The sequence below is a fragment of the Arachis stenosperma genome, chromosome 4, assembly GCF_014773155.1.
Source record: "Arachis stenosperma cultivar V10309 chromosome 4, arast.V10309.gnm1.PFL2, whole genome shotgun sequence".
NCBI classification, from domain to species: Eukaryota; Viridiplantae; Streptophyta; class Magnoliopsida; order Fabales; family Fabaceae; genus Arachis; species Arachis stenosperma.
In genome coordinates this window covers 116,838,738-116,850,905 of record NC_080380.1, presented here as the reverse complement: position 1 = coordinate 116,850,905, position 12,168 = coordinate 116,838,738, and the positions used below count along the sequence as shown (strand labels likewise).

The window sequence follows — 12,168 nt, the reverse complement described above, 5'->3', positions numbered from 1 at the left end:
CCTATCCTCTCGCGATGCATTCACACTCCACACTCTCCTTAATAGGATCTTCTTCCTATCCTCTCAGAACCCATCCTCTCAGATCCTATCCTCTCAAAGCTTCTTCCTCTCTCCGTCCACGTTCTCTCCATCATAGGAGCTTCTTTCACCGCTGTCGCTCTCTCCATCGCTCCGTCCACGATCTCATCACTGACAGCAACTGCCATTCGCTGGTCATCCTCATCCACCAGTTCAGGTATGGTTTTGCATGGCTTTCAATTTTTGAATTCTTCTCATTTGAAATCATAGTTCCTGTGCTGTTCAGTTATGGCTTTAGGAATCGAAACCATTACATACTAACAAACCAACAAACCCTAGCAACAACATTATCAATCTTACTCTCACTTTGTAAACTTGTCTTTCTCTTCGAACCCTAGCTTTTCGTTCAAGATAACTTATGTATTTATTTATTTATTCACTCCCTATTTCAATTTAATTTTGAATGATTTTTGTCTTCAGGAAGTGCAGCGATTAGAATCTTCTCTGGTTAGATTTTCCTTGTGGTGTATAAACGGTAGATGATAAAATTTGTACATTTGTGGTGGTTCTGCTTCGTTGTGCTTCAAAATCTCCATCTTTTCCCGTTTACTGTTTGTGATCGATATATCATTCCTTCAAATAAATACTTGTTAGTTGTAATGTGTGCACCTGCATGGCTTCTACTTATTTTTATGGTGTTAACTTTCATGTTTATGTTGGAGATAATGTTATAATATATTCACGTCTATCATGTGTTCGACGCAATGTCTCTGAGGGCATTATCATGCTCCTTTCTTTCCTTTTTCTTTTTTTGTGGGGGGGGGGAGGTTAAGCATAACTTTGTCAAGAATTTTGTTTATGTAAATAAAATAAACGAATTAATGTATTTACTATCTTAAAAAGATAATCTAAATGCAATGTCATTAGTGCATGTTAAGTGCCTATTTCTAACGGCCTTCCGTATAAGAATTGGAAGAAACTGTGTTAGGAATAGCTCCAAATGGAATTCTTAATGCATTTATCTCAAATGCCTGGTTAGCAAGTCCTTATATTCTTAACCAAATTCACAAATAAACTGATTTGAGTCCTCAAAGAATCGACAATGAACTTGCCTATTATGAAAGTGTACTAGGAAGTTTCTTTTGTTTCTTTAATTAAGTGTTGAAATTCAAATTTTATTTTTGTATAATTTAAATTTGAAACAGAATTTTTTGTCTAAATATATTGTCAGGACATGCATTTATCGCAAGAAAACTTAGCGTGGATCTTCAGCATTCATGGAAAAGGAGATACCTTTTACAGGAATATTAAGCAATAAGGCTGAACAAAATCCAGGTTTCCATTCAATTGAACTACTTTGATTGCTGCTCCCTTTGTGTTTTTCTGTTCTTCTACCTATAGAGTTAACCATCTCGTTTCACTTCTTATTCATTTGTGATTGTAGATTTTTTCAACTGGAATAGAGTGAAAATTTGTTATTATGATGGTGCCTCTTTTGTTGGGGACAGTGAACATAAGGTAGAGTTTGAATCTCAGAGATAACACATTGGTAACGACATTCATAGAATAAGGGTTACCACACAAAACTAAGTGAATGTTGTCTACTAAGATAGGCTGCACGTCTACAATTTTGAGGACAGCGCATTTGGATGGTTGCAATGGAGGATCTGATGCCGAAAGGAATGTGTTTTGTCAAAAGTGAAGTGTCTCAGTGATGCTGGGCTATTTTTTGATGCGTAAGTTGCTAACTGTGGTATTTCATACAATCAATGCCAATTTTCATATGTGACTGCATCATTTTGGACATTTTCTCAAATTAACTACTTACTTGTTTCTCCCTCTCAAATTAAAACATTTTCAGGCCTGGTGTGTGGGAAAATAAAGGTTGTCAAGTGCAGTAATCTAGATTCTTGTAAACTCGTATAACTCATCTGAGATGAACCAACAAGTTCAAGCTGAAGTACCAATGCTTTCTGAAACAGTATAAATCTTTTATTTAATACACTCTCTCTAACATGAAAGTGAAAGTGCATAAACTATTTTTTTATGTAATGGCTACACAATTCTATTTCCAGAGTTTGGGAATCTAAGTTTATTTACCACTTATTGATGGCTGTGATATATTGCGTTCCATGAAAGAGTCAAACACCACCGGCCTCCCCACCAGCCATTTGGCCAGTTCTGTTTCGGTGAGTCCTCCTTCTCTTCTTCCTAGCAGTTGAAGTGGTTTTATATAATTTGAAATTAAATTTTATTAAACTATTTGATGCCAATGAACTTTTCTGATCTAATTAGTAATGAACTATTCCTGTTTGAGAATCAGGCTATCACAGCTGGAGAAAAGAGTACTACGAAACAAGATGGTATGTAACTGTAACATTAATTTTTTTAATTTTTTTCAATTGGAGCTATGTATTATTGTAATGCCTTGCGTTGAAGCTTGATTCCCCTGATAAGGGATGCAGCCCCTTTGGCAAATTTGAATTTTGTCGACGGATGGATTATATCTAGTATCTAGTTGTAGAAAAGAGAACTTTAAAATTTGAATACAGTAGCAACCTTTTCGTGAATCAGAAAATTAAGTTGAAGCCCTTTTTCTTTTTAATCTTTGTTACCAGTATCTGATTGGTATATTCTATTTTATTTTATTACTAGAGCAATTCAAATTTGGTTCCAGTACTTTCTAAGCCACTTTGTGTTTTCTATTGTTATTATCATTTTATTTTAATAAATTTGCTATTTCCATTTTATTTTATTGATTATATATTAATTGTACCAACTACCATGTTTATTTCACATGGCAGAGTGAATTAAGTATAGTAAATGTTTTCAAGCGATGGACCAGTAAAGTAAACTTCTGATCTTTGGTCCATAAAATCTTATTTTTGTTCATAAACAATACAAAACACAATTTCATTACACCATATATGTAACATGTTATTTTTATTATTATTATTGTTATAGTAGAGACGTGCATAGTTAAAGAACCTAAAAAAAATTGGTCATGTCAGCATCTAAGAAACCATCATCATCTTGTTTAGTGACGAGTGTAGCATTAGCAAGAGATATTGATCCACTATTGAAGGATTTGAACGAAAAGAAGCAGAGTTTCAAGCGCAACGTGGTGTCTTTGGCTGCAGAGTTGAAGGATGTTCGAAACTGTCTTGCTTCACAGGAACAATCTTATGCCAAAGAAACCTTAACAAGAAAGGTACAAGGTTATGAACTTAAGATTCTTTTATTTTCAATTTTTGAGTTGCTACCTTCTGTGTCTTTTTTCAAATTTTGATATCAATTATTTCTACTTTTTGAGTTGTGGGGTCATGTTTTTTTTTAAATGGAATTTTTCTTTAATCATGCAGGAAGCAGAGACTAAAGCCAAGAGCATGGAGTTTGAAATTGGAAGATTGCAAAAGAAATTGGAAGAAAGGAACGAGCAGCTTCAGGCTTCAGCCTCTTCTGCTGAAAAGGTATCAATCAGCCTCTTCTTTTTAACTTTTTATGTTCATTGGCATTTTCTTTCCATAAAACTTGTTTGTTTGGTCATTTATTTCTAAGAGTTAATAAATTATATATTGAAATATTTTCATATTGTACAGATTATGGTCAGTTAACAGAAAAGGCAGATGTATATAGTTTCAGAAGAGCTATTTGATCTAGTTTCAGATAACAATATTAATGAGAAATATGAGATTTTAAGAGTGGTGCACATAGTACTTCTATGCACACAAGAGAACCCTTCCTTGAGGCCAACCATGTCAAGGGCACTACAGATGCTAACAAAGAAGGAAGAGAATCTTACACGTCCTTCTAGAACAGAAATTTAATTCAGTTAATGGCTTCTTCTTTGGTAATGCTTCTTCTCGATTATAGCAAATTGATAGAATTTTCTCAATTTACAGTTGAAAAGTTTATTTATTGGTGTTGCTAATTTTCTTCAATAAATAAAAAATATAAAAATAGGGGATCTGTGTTTGAATTTGTAGTACCCTACAAATAAGGAGTTATTTGAGCAAGTTTGAGGGTTTTTTGTAAAGAAAAATTGAAAAGATTTTATGGAAGTTGTAGTCATAGCATCTTTGATTTTTTTTCTTCTGATGCAGATGAGTAACTTTACAAAGGATGTGCATATTCTGCGTAGGCAGAGCACTGGTTTTTCGAGGGGTAGCTCCAAATACAGGGGAGTTACCATGCATCACACACAAAACCTTGATAAATAACTTGGATTAACATGCATTTGGAAGTGAAGAAGTGGGGGATGCGTATGGTACTCAACCAGGGTTTGGAATGAACCCAATTCTGACAGAACTACTTTGATTATTGCCCAACTCATCGGTATTCTTTCACTTCAACATCTCTATGTCCAATCTTTTCCAAGACCAAATTGCTAATATATGCCTTTGTTGCAGAGAACTACCTTGCTTGGCTTCTCAAAGTCTAACATCGACCTTCTTCTATTCTATTTCCTTCTTGTTTTGACTGTGAGTTTCCTCTACAACCGTAACTATAACAGTAATTTTAACTATGTGATGGTTCTTATGATCCATAACAATAACATATCATTTTTGTTGTCAAAAGGTTATTTTTTCTATTTCTAGAAGCTCCCCATTTCTTTGCTGGGTTTTTCTTGTATATATTGCACTTGTAAAATAGGAAGGGGTCTCGATATGGACATGATACGATCATTGATAGTATGATCAAAGATGGGCTTTGGAATGTCTATAATGACTTTGGCATGGGAGTTTGTACAGAACTATGTGCAGATCAGCATGTCATAACAAGAGATGAGCAGGTTATGTAATATATTTCATGCTATGCTTATGTATTTCTTTATGATTTTTTCCCTTTTTTTCTTTTGTGGTATCTCCTGCCTCTATTGGTATAACTAGAGAAATTTGTCACCAAATTCACATCAGTTCGGTAATAAAAAAATATGTATCTGTTGTTGATTTTTGGAAGGCAAGGGGAATTATTCAGTTCATTATTATTTTTCTTTTCAGTGTTATCTCAGCATCTAGCCTTTTGGTACCGCCAAGGTTAAGGTTCTTCTGAACACCCTAAAATTAAGCTTTGTTAATATGGTATCATATAATGGTTAATGTTGGTGTGATTACTTCTGTTATTTAGTTCAGAAGTTCTTCTGACTTTTTACGGTTCGCAGTTTACTTGATTCATGGTCTTTATGACTTGCTTGGCATTAGATTATGATGGAGATTTGTGCATTTTGATTAATACCTACATTATTGTTCTTGTGGCTAGTTTGATGCTGCAAAGTTAAAGAAGCTTAGAGCAAACTTCAAGCAGAATGGTGGTACTGTGACTGCTAGCAATACTTCTAGCATAAGGTCCGTCTCTTCCACCATGTCACTCCTCATACATGTCTCTTTGCTTATCTGTTATATGTGCTCTAAAATTTAGAGTGCATTCTTTATTCTTATGTGAATTCATGGGAATAGTTCCATGCATCATTGCAAGAAATTCGATTAGTTTTAATCATACCATTCTAGAAAATTGTGATATAGCAATCACAAGGTTGTGTAATCTATGTCTTTGTTGCACTGAAGATGATTGAGATGTTGAGGGTGATTCATAATGAACTCATCAAAAAACATGTTAGTGTTCATGCTACCATGCTGCTGAAAGAGGCTTGGCTTTGTTGGAAATTTTGAGGTACGGTGATATCCATGTTTTCAAAGTAGCATTCTTCGTTTATGTGTAGAAACATATTTAGTTGTCATTGCATTTATTTCCATATTTGCTTTCACTTGATGTATTTAGTAAGTTGAGACTTTTGTTTGACTTTTATGAATAAAAAAAAGGAGACTGAGAAATGTGAATGTAATAAAGTCAAGGGGGGCTTCAGGATCATTTAACTCCATGAGGTAGTAGAGATATATGTTGTTGCAATTATCAATTATCCATGGAAAATCAACGTTTTTGGTTGCTTTGTTGTATCAGTTATGATTGCTTTGCTTCTAGCAGTACTTGCATATATGTGAGCTTACGTAATGTAAAGATTTCAGTATGCTTTCACAGGACTTTGTGTTTTTGTTATCCTCCTTCACTTTTTCTTAATCCTATAAAACATTGCTAGGCTTCTGAAATCTGTTCATATCCTATTTTTTTGACATCAGAGAACTACATATGCTCAGTCAAATACAAACAAATCAAAGAAGAAGTAGATGAACAAATACTTTCAAGTTTCATCCACACAAGAGTCTACCATGGAGTGAAGAATCATGCAACTCAGATTAGATTGGAGAGTTTAAACTTTAAAGAGAGCATGAGGAAATAGTTTTAAAATTTAGGTTGAAAGTCCTGCCCTTCTCTGTTGTAGTTTAAAAGAAATTTTGGGGTATATTTTTATTGAGACAGTGAGATAATGGATAATGGTGTTGAAAAATAACATCCAATTTTATAGTATCATGAAATGAATATTATGTTTATCTATGTGATTTTTGGCTTTCTTTTTTTTCAATTTACAGTGTGTTTGATGGAGTAAATTTTGAAAACAAATTTAAAGTATTTATTTTGCAATAGAAAAATTTTATAAAAAATTCTATTTTATCTTACTGATAGATTTACAGACGAATTTTCTGTCTGTATTTAGAGTGTGGGATGATTTTCTAAGGTTCAAATTACAGACGAAAAATTTATCAAAAAATCCGTCTGTAATTACAGAAGAAAAATTTGTCAGAAAATCCGTCTGTAATTACAGATGGAAAATCTGTTGAAAAATCTGTCTGTAATTACAGACGAAAAATACGTCGGAAAGTTCTTCGGCTTCGGGAAATGGATGGAGAATTTACAGAGGGAAAATCCATCAGTAACTGGTAAAAATTCGTCGGTAATTTTCCGACGGAAAAAAATCTGTCGGTAAATAATTTTCGACGAGGCTTTTCAGAGGGACAAAATCCGTCGGTAATTTCGTCGATAACCAAAAATCCGTCTGTAATAAGGACTAAATACGTCTGTAAATCTGTCTGTATTAATCCATTTTCTAGTTGTGGGAATATGGAGGTACAGATTGGTCAGCTGAATTAGAGGATCCCTGAGATCCCTTCTTACACTCTTCCAAGTAACACTGAAGTAATCCCAAGAGAAGAGTGTAAGGCCCTCAGTATAGGAGCTGAGGCCGAAACTGAAGAGGAGCTTCTAGCATTGAACGCCAGCAAGGGAGTAGCTGAGCGTTCGACACCCCTTAGGGAGTAATCATTGGTGTTGAACGCCAAAATAGGAGAGTATGGGCGTTCAACGCCCACTAAGGACCCTCCTATTGAAAGAACTAAAGGAAATCAGAGCTCATGAGGAGACCATCGAGTCCCCCTTGAATGCCCTGTTGCAGATTATGGTGTCTAAAGAATACTTCTCCTCTGATGAGGAAGAGAAAACTAGGGAAGAACAAATTGCTCGGTACTTGGGAATCCTCATGAAGATGCATGCCAAATTCTGTGGAACAGAATCATTAGAGGAGGAACCTCCAGTACTTACCAAAGAGTGCAGTGTCCTAATTCAGAAAAAGTTGCCTCAGAAGATGCTAGACCCCGGAAGTTTCCTAATTCCCTGCACCATAGGGACAATGACATTTGAGAAGGTTTTATGTAATCTTGGGTCAAGCATAAACCTCATGCCTCTCTCTATAATGAGAAGGCTGGGAATTCTAGAGGTGCAAGTTGCCAAAATTTCATTAGAAATGGAGGACAAAACCCTAAAAAAGGCATATGACATGGTAGAAGATGTCCTAGTGAAGGTTGAAAACCTTTACATCCCTGTGGAGTTTATAATTCTAGACACTGGAGAGGGCAAGGACGAGTCTATCATCCTTGGAAGGCCTTTCCTAGCCACTGCTAAAGCCACAATTGATGTGGAAAAGGGAGAGTTAGTCCTGCAGTTGCATGAGGATTGTATCTTGTTCAAGATGTCCAAACCTAACTCCCCCTCTAACAAAAGAAGTACCACTGTGCAATACATAGTGTTCGCACCTTCTCTCTCTGTGCAGAGCTATACAGAGCCCCCAGACACCAACTCTAAGTTTGGTGTTGGGCAATCTTCATCAAGCACTGAGAAAGCAGGTACCAAAAAGAAGGTACCTAAGGGCTGGAGGGACAAGAAGATCCCTACTAAAGGCCTCTCACCTGGCATGAGAGTTGTCTTCACGGACAACCCAATCATTCCACATACTATGAACAGAATCCTGTCTTTAGAGAATGTGGAGCTCTCTCATGAGAGCACAGGGAAGAAGTTCACCGTAAAAGGCAAAGTTCTGAGCCCCTATCTATCTCTGTAAAGGAGCTACCCGTCAAGCTAGTGACGGTAAAGAAGCACTTGTTGGGAGCCAACCTAACTATAGAGTCTTATGTTTTTATTTCTTCTAGTTCATTTTTTGTCTGAGTGGAGTCTTAAGTTATTTTAATAAATTTCTTTGTGTGATCACTCGCAGTATTCAGAACAGAAACAGAGACATTTAGAATTGGGAACAGAACACCCTAGAGAGACCCCCTTGTTGGCATTGAACGCTAGACAAGTAGGGAAATGGGCGTGCAACACCCATAAGGGAGCAGGAGCTGGCGTTGAATGCCAGAATGGGACCATTCTGGGCGTTCAACGCCCTTAAGAAGGAACACACTGGCGTTGAACGCCAGCCAGGGAGTAAGGTTGGGTGTTCAATGCCCACCAAGGAGCAGAACCTTGGTGTTGAACGCCACACAGGGGCAGGAACTCTCAAATTTCGAGAACCTCTCAACCAGTGGGACCCACAGCATCCTCACCTACCCCCACATAAACCCTCTCTCCTACTTTTTAAGCCTAGAAACCCACGCTCTACTTTTCCTCTTCCCCATACTCACTTCCCCAAAACCATCATAAATCCCATCACATTAATTCCCACCAAACCCCACCCATTTCAAATTCAAACCTTTCCCACTCATTTTTCCCCTCTTATTCGAACCCTACCCTTTCCCAACCTTATATATATCCCTTAGTACAACCCTTCATACCACACACCTCATAATAAACACCCCCCACTTGGCCGAAACTTCTTCCCCCTTTCTCCAACATTTTCTTCTTTCTTCTACTCTCTTCTTCTCTTTATTCTTCTTTGCTCGAGGATGAGCAAAATTCTTAAGTATGGCACCCAAAGTCGGAGAATCCTCTAGAAAGAGGAAAGAAAAAGTCATTGCTTCTGCCTCCAAATCTTGGGAAATGAAGAGATTCCTCACCAAGGCTCATCAAGAGCACTTCTATAATGTGGTGAAGCACAAAAAGGTGATCCTCCAAGGTCCCCTTTAGGCTCAAAAAGGATGAGTACCCGAAAATTCAACAAGAAATCTAGAGAAGAGATTGGAAAGTTCTAACCAATCCTATCCCAGATGTTAGAATCTTAATGGTGCAAGAGTTCTATGCCAATGCATGGGTTACCAAAAAGCATGATACAAGTGTGAACCCAAGCCCCAAGAATTGGCACACCATGGTCCGAGAGAAACTCTTGGATTTCAGTCCGGAGATTGTAAGAGTGGCGCTCAAATTACCACAAATGCTAGGAGACCCACACTCTTACACTAGAAGGGTCAATACCGACCAAAGGTTGGACCAAGTGCTTGCGAACATTTGTGTGAAAGGAGCACAATGGAGGAAGGATACGCAAGGCAGGCCATACCAACTAGCTAGGCTTGACCTCAAGCCCATGGCAAGAGGATGGTTGAAATTTATCCAACGCTCTATCATCCCAACAAGTAACCGTTCTGAGATTACCATTGACCAAACAACAATGATTCATTCCATTATGCTTGGAAATGACGTGGAAGTACATGAGGTGATACCTCAAGAGTTGTACAAGATGGTGGAAAAGCCCTCCACTCAAGAAAGGTTAGCATTCCTTCACCTCATATGTCACCTATATAATTCAGTTGGAATTGTCATAGAAGGAGACATCCCCATTGAAGAGGACAAGGCCATCACAAAAAAAAGGATGGAGCATGTGAGAGAGCATACACATGGACCACAGTAAAAGCATGTGCAGTCGCCTCAATAGGAAAGCCTTGAGATGTCTCAAGGGATGTATTTTTTCTCCCTAAAACTATTGGGACCAACTGAGCACCTCTCTAGGAGAATTGAGCTCCAACGTGGATCAGCTGAGGTTGGAACACCAAGAGCAATCCACCATCCTTCATGAAATAAGAGAAGATCAAAGAGCCTTGAGAGAAAGGCAACTAGGACAAGGGCAAGACATAGAAGAGCTTAAACGCTCCATTGGATCCACTAGAGGGAGCAGTAGCCGCCGTCACTAAAGTGGTCACGTTCTATTACCCCCTTGCTTATGTTATTTTTCTATTTTTCATTGTATTTCATTGTCTATTTTCTATTTCTAGTGCATGATCTTCTTTTTGTTCTGTATTAAACTATGAAATGTCTTGTGTATTCATCACCATGCTTAAAAGAAAAATTTATTTGAAAAAGAAAAGTGAGATACATAAACTCGAGTTATAAGAGTAGTTCAATTAGTTTGATGTGGTGGCCTTGCTTTTACTTTCTGAATGCATGAATTAATAGTGCATATTTGATGTTGGAGTAAAGTGTGTTGGCTCTTGAAAGAATGATGAAAAAGGAGAAGTATTATTGGTGATATGAAAAATCCAAAAAATTGATTCTTGAAGCAAAAAAAAAGCAGCAAAAAAAAACAAAAAAAGAAAAACGAAAAGAAAAATAAAGAGAAAGAAAAACAAAAAGAAAAAGCCAATAGCTCAAAAAAAAGGAAAAGGCAAGAGCAAGTATCCAAGGCTTTGAATATCAATGGTTAGGAGGGTCTAAAGAAACAAAATCTTGGCCTAAAAAAGTTCAAATGAGCTACATCCCCTAACTAAATGCTTGTGGTGTGAAGGTGTCAAGTGAAAAGCTTGAGAGTGAGCAGTTAAAGTTGTGATCCCAAAAGTAAAAGAGTGTGCCTAAGAACTCTGGACACCACTGTCTAGGACTTTAAGCAAAGCTAAAGTCGAATCCAAGGGTTCCCCTAGTTAAGTGTCTGTGGCGTTTATGTATCTGGTGGTAATACGGAAAAACAAAACGCCTAGGGGTCATGGCCAAACTAAAAAAGAAGATGTGTTCAAGAATCAAGAAGAACTAAACTAAGAGAGTCAATAATATCATTCAGATTCTGAGTTCCTAAAGAAGTCAATACTTCTGAGCTTCAAAGGAAAGTGAGATGCCAAAATTGTTCAGAAGTGAATGACTACTAGCCCCGCTCATCAATTAGAACTGAGTTTCATTGAAAACTTTGAGACATATCATATCTCTCTCTTCTTTTTAATCCTACTTTATTTTTGGTTGCTTGGGGACAAGCAACAATTTAAGTTTGGTGTTCTGATGAGCTAATATTTTATACGCTTTCTGGCATTATTTTCTTAGTGTTTTAGTTATATTTTGTTAAGTTTTAATATGTTTTAGTGGGGTTTAGTGAAAAATTCACATTTTTGGATTCTATTTTGAGTTGTGTTTTCTTATGATATCAGGTAATTTCTGGCTAAAATCGAGGAGTTTTGGCAACGTCTGAGTCAGAGGCGAGGAAAGCATAACAGATGCTGTCAGATTCTGACCTCCATTCCTTCAAACAATCATTTCTGGAGCTACAGAGTTTCAACTGATGCATTCTTAATGTTGTTGGAATGCTAACTTTCAGAGCTTTCCAGAAATATATAATGGTTTATACTTTTCTTCGAAGGAGACAACCCATATTGAGCGTTGAATGCATAATGCACTCCCTTTCTGGCGTTCAACGCCCCAAGGGGACTCAAGCCAGCGTTGAACGCCCAATTCACCCCCTTTCTGGCTTTCAACGCCACCCAAGGAGTACAAGACAGCATGGACAACCCCCCTAATGGGTGTTCAACTCCCATTCCTCAAGTTGGACTCCAAGCTCAGCCCAAGCACTCAACCAAAGTCGGCCCAAGAGTGGATTTTCGCACCTCTAGTTTAGTCTATCATATTTTTGTACTTCTTAGTTTTTAGGTTATTATATATAGGAGAAGATCACCCATGTTAAGGAGCTTCTTCCACTCTATATTTTGAATACACTACTTTCTGGACAATATGAGCAACTAAACTTCCTAAGTTACGGTTAGGAGCTCTGCTGATTCTCATGGATTAATAATATTACTG

General features: G+C 37.1%; 1 long non-coding RNA gene across 5 annotated transcripts; it reads left to right on the top strand.

Annotated features, from left to right (window-relative positions):
- On the top strand, positions 1 to 6,468 carry LOC130974131 (uncharacterized). 5 transcript variants are annotated; one of them, XR_009084427.1, is made up of 15 exons: positions 1 to 235; positions 1,250 to 1,353; positions 1,463 to 1,536; positions 1,632 to 1,754; positions 1,880 to 1,999; positions 2,094 to 2,207; positions 2,342 to 2,381; positions 3,159 to 3,229; positions 3,381 to 3,488; positions 3,618 to 3,868; positions 4,122 to 4,353; positions 4,428 to 5,060; positions 5,278 to 5,363; positions 5,583 to 5,688; positions 6,153 to 6,468. It is a non-coding gene; the product is annotated as an uncharacterized LOC130974131 (long non-coding RNA). The 5 variants fall into 5 exon arrangements; XR_009084429.1 differs by having other exon boundaries at positions 1,463 to 1,754; positions 4,428 to 4,499; positions 4,672 to 5,060; XR_009084428.1 differs by having other exon boundaries at positions 1,463 to 1,754; positions 4,428 to 4,810; positions 5,019 to 5,060.
- Positions 6,469 to 12,168: the final 5,700 nt, after the last annotated feature.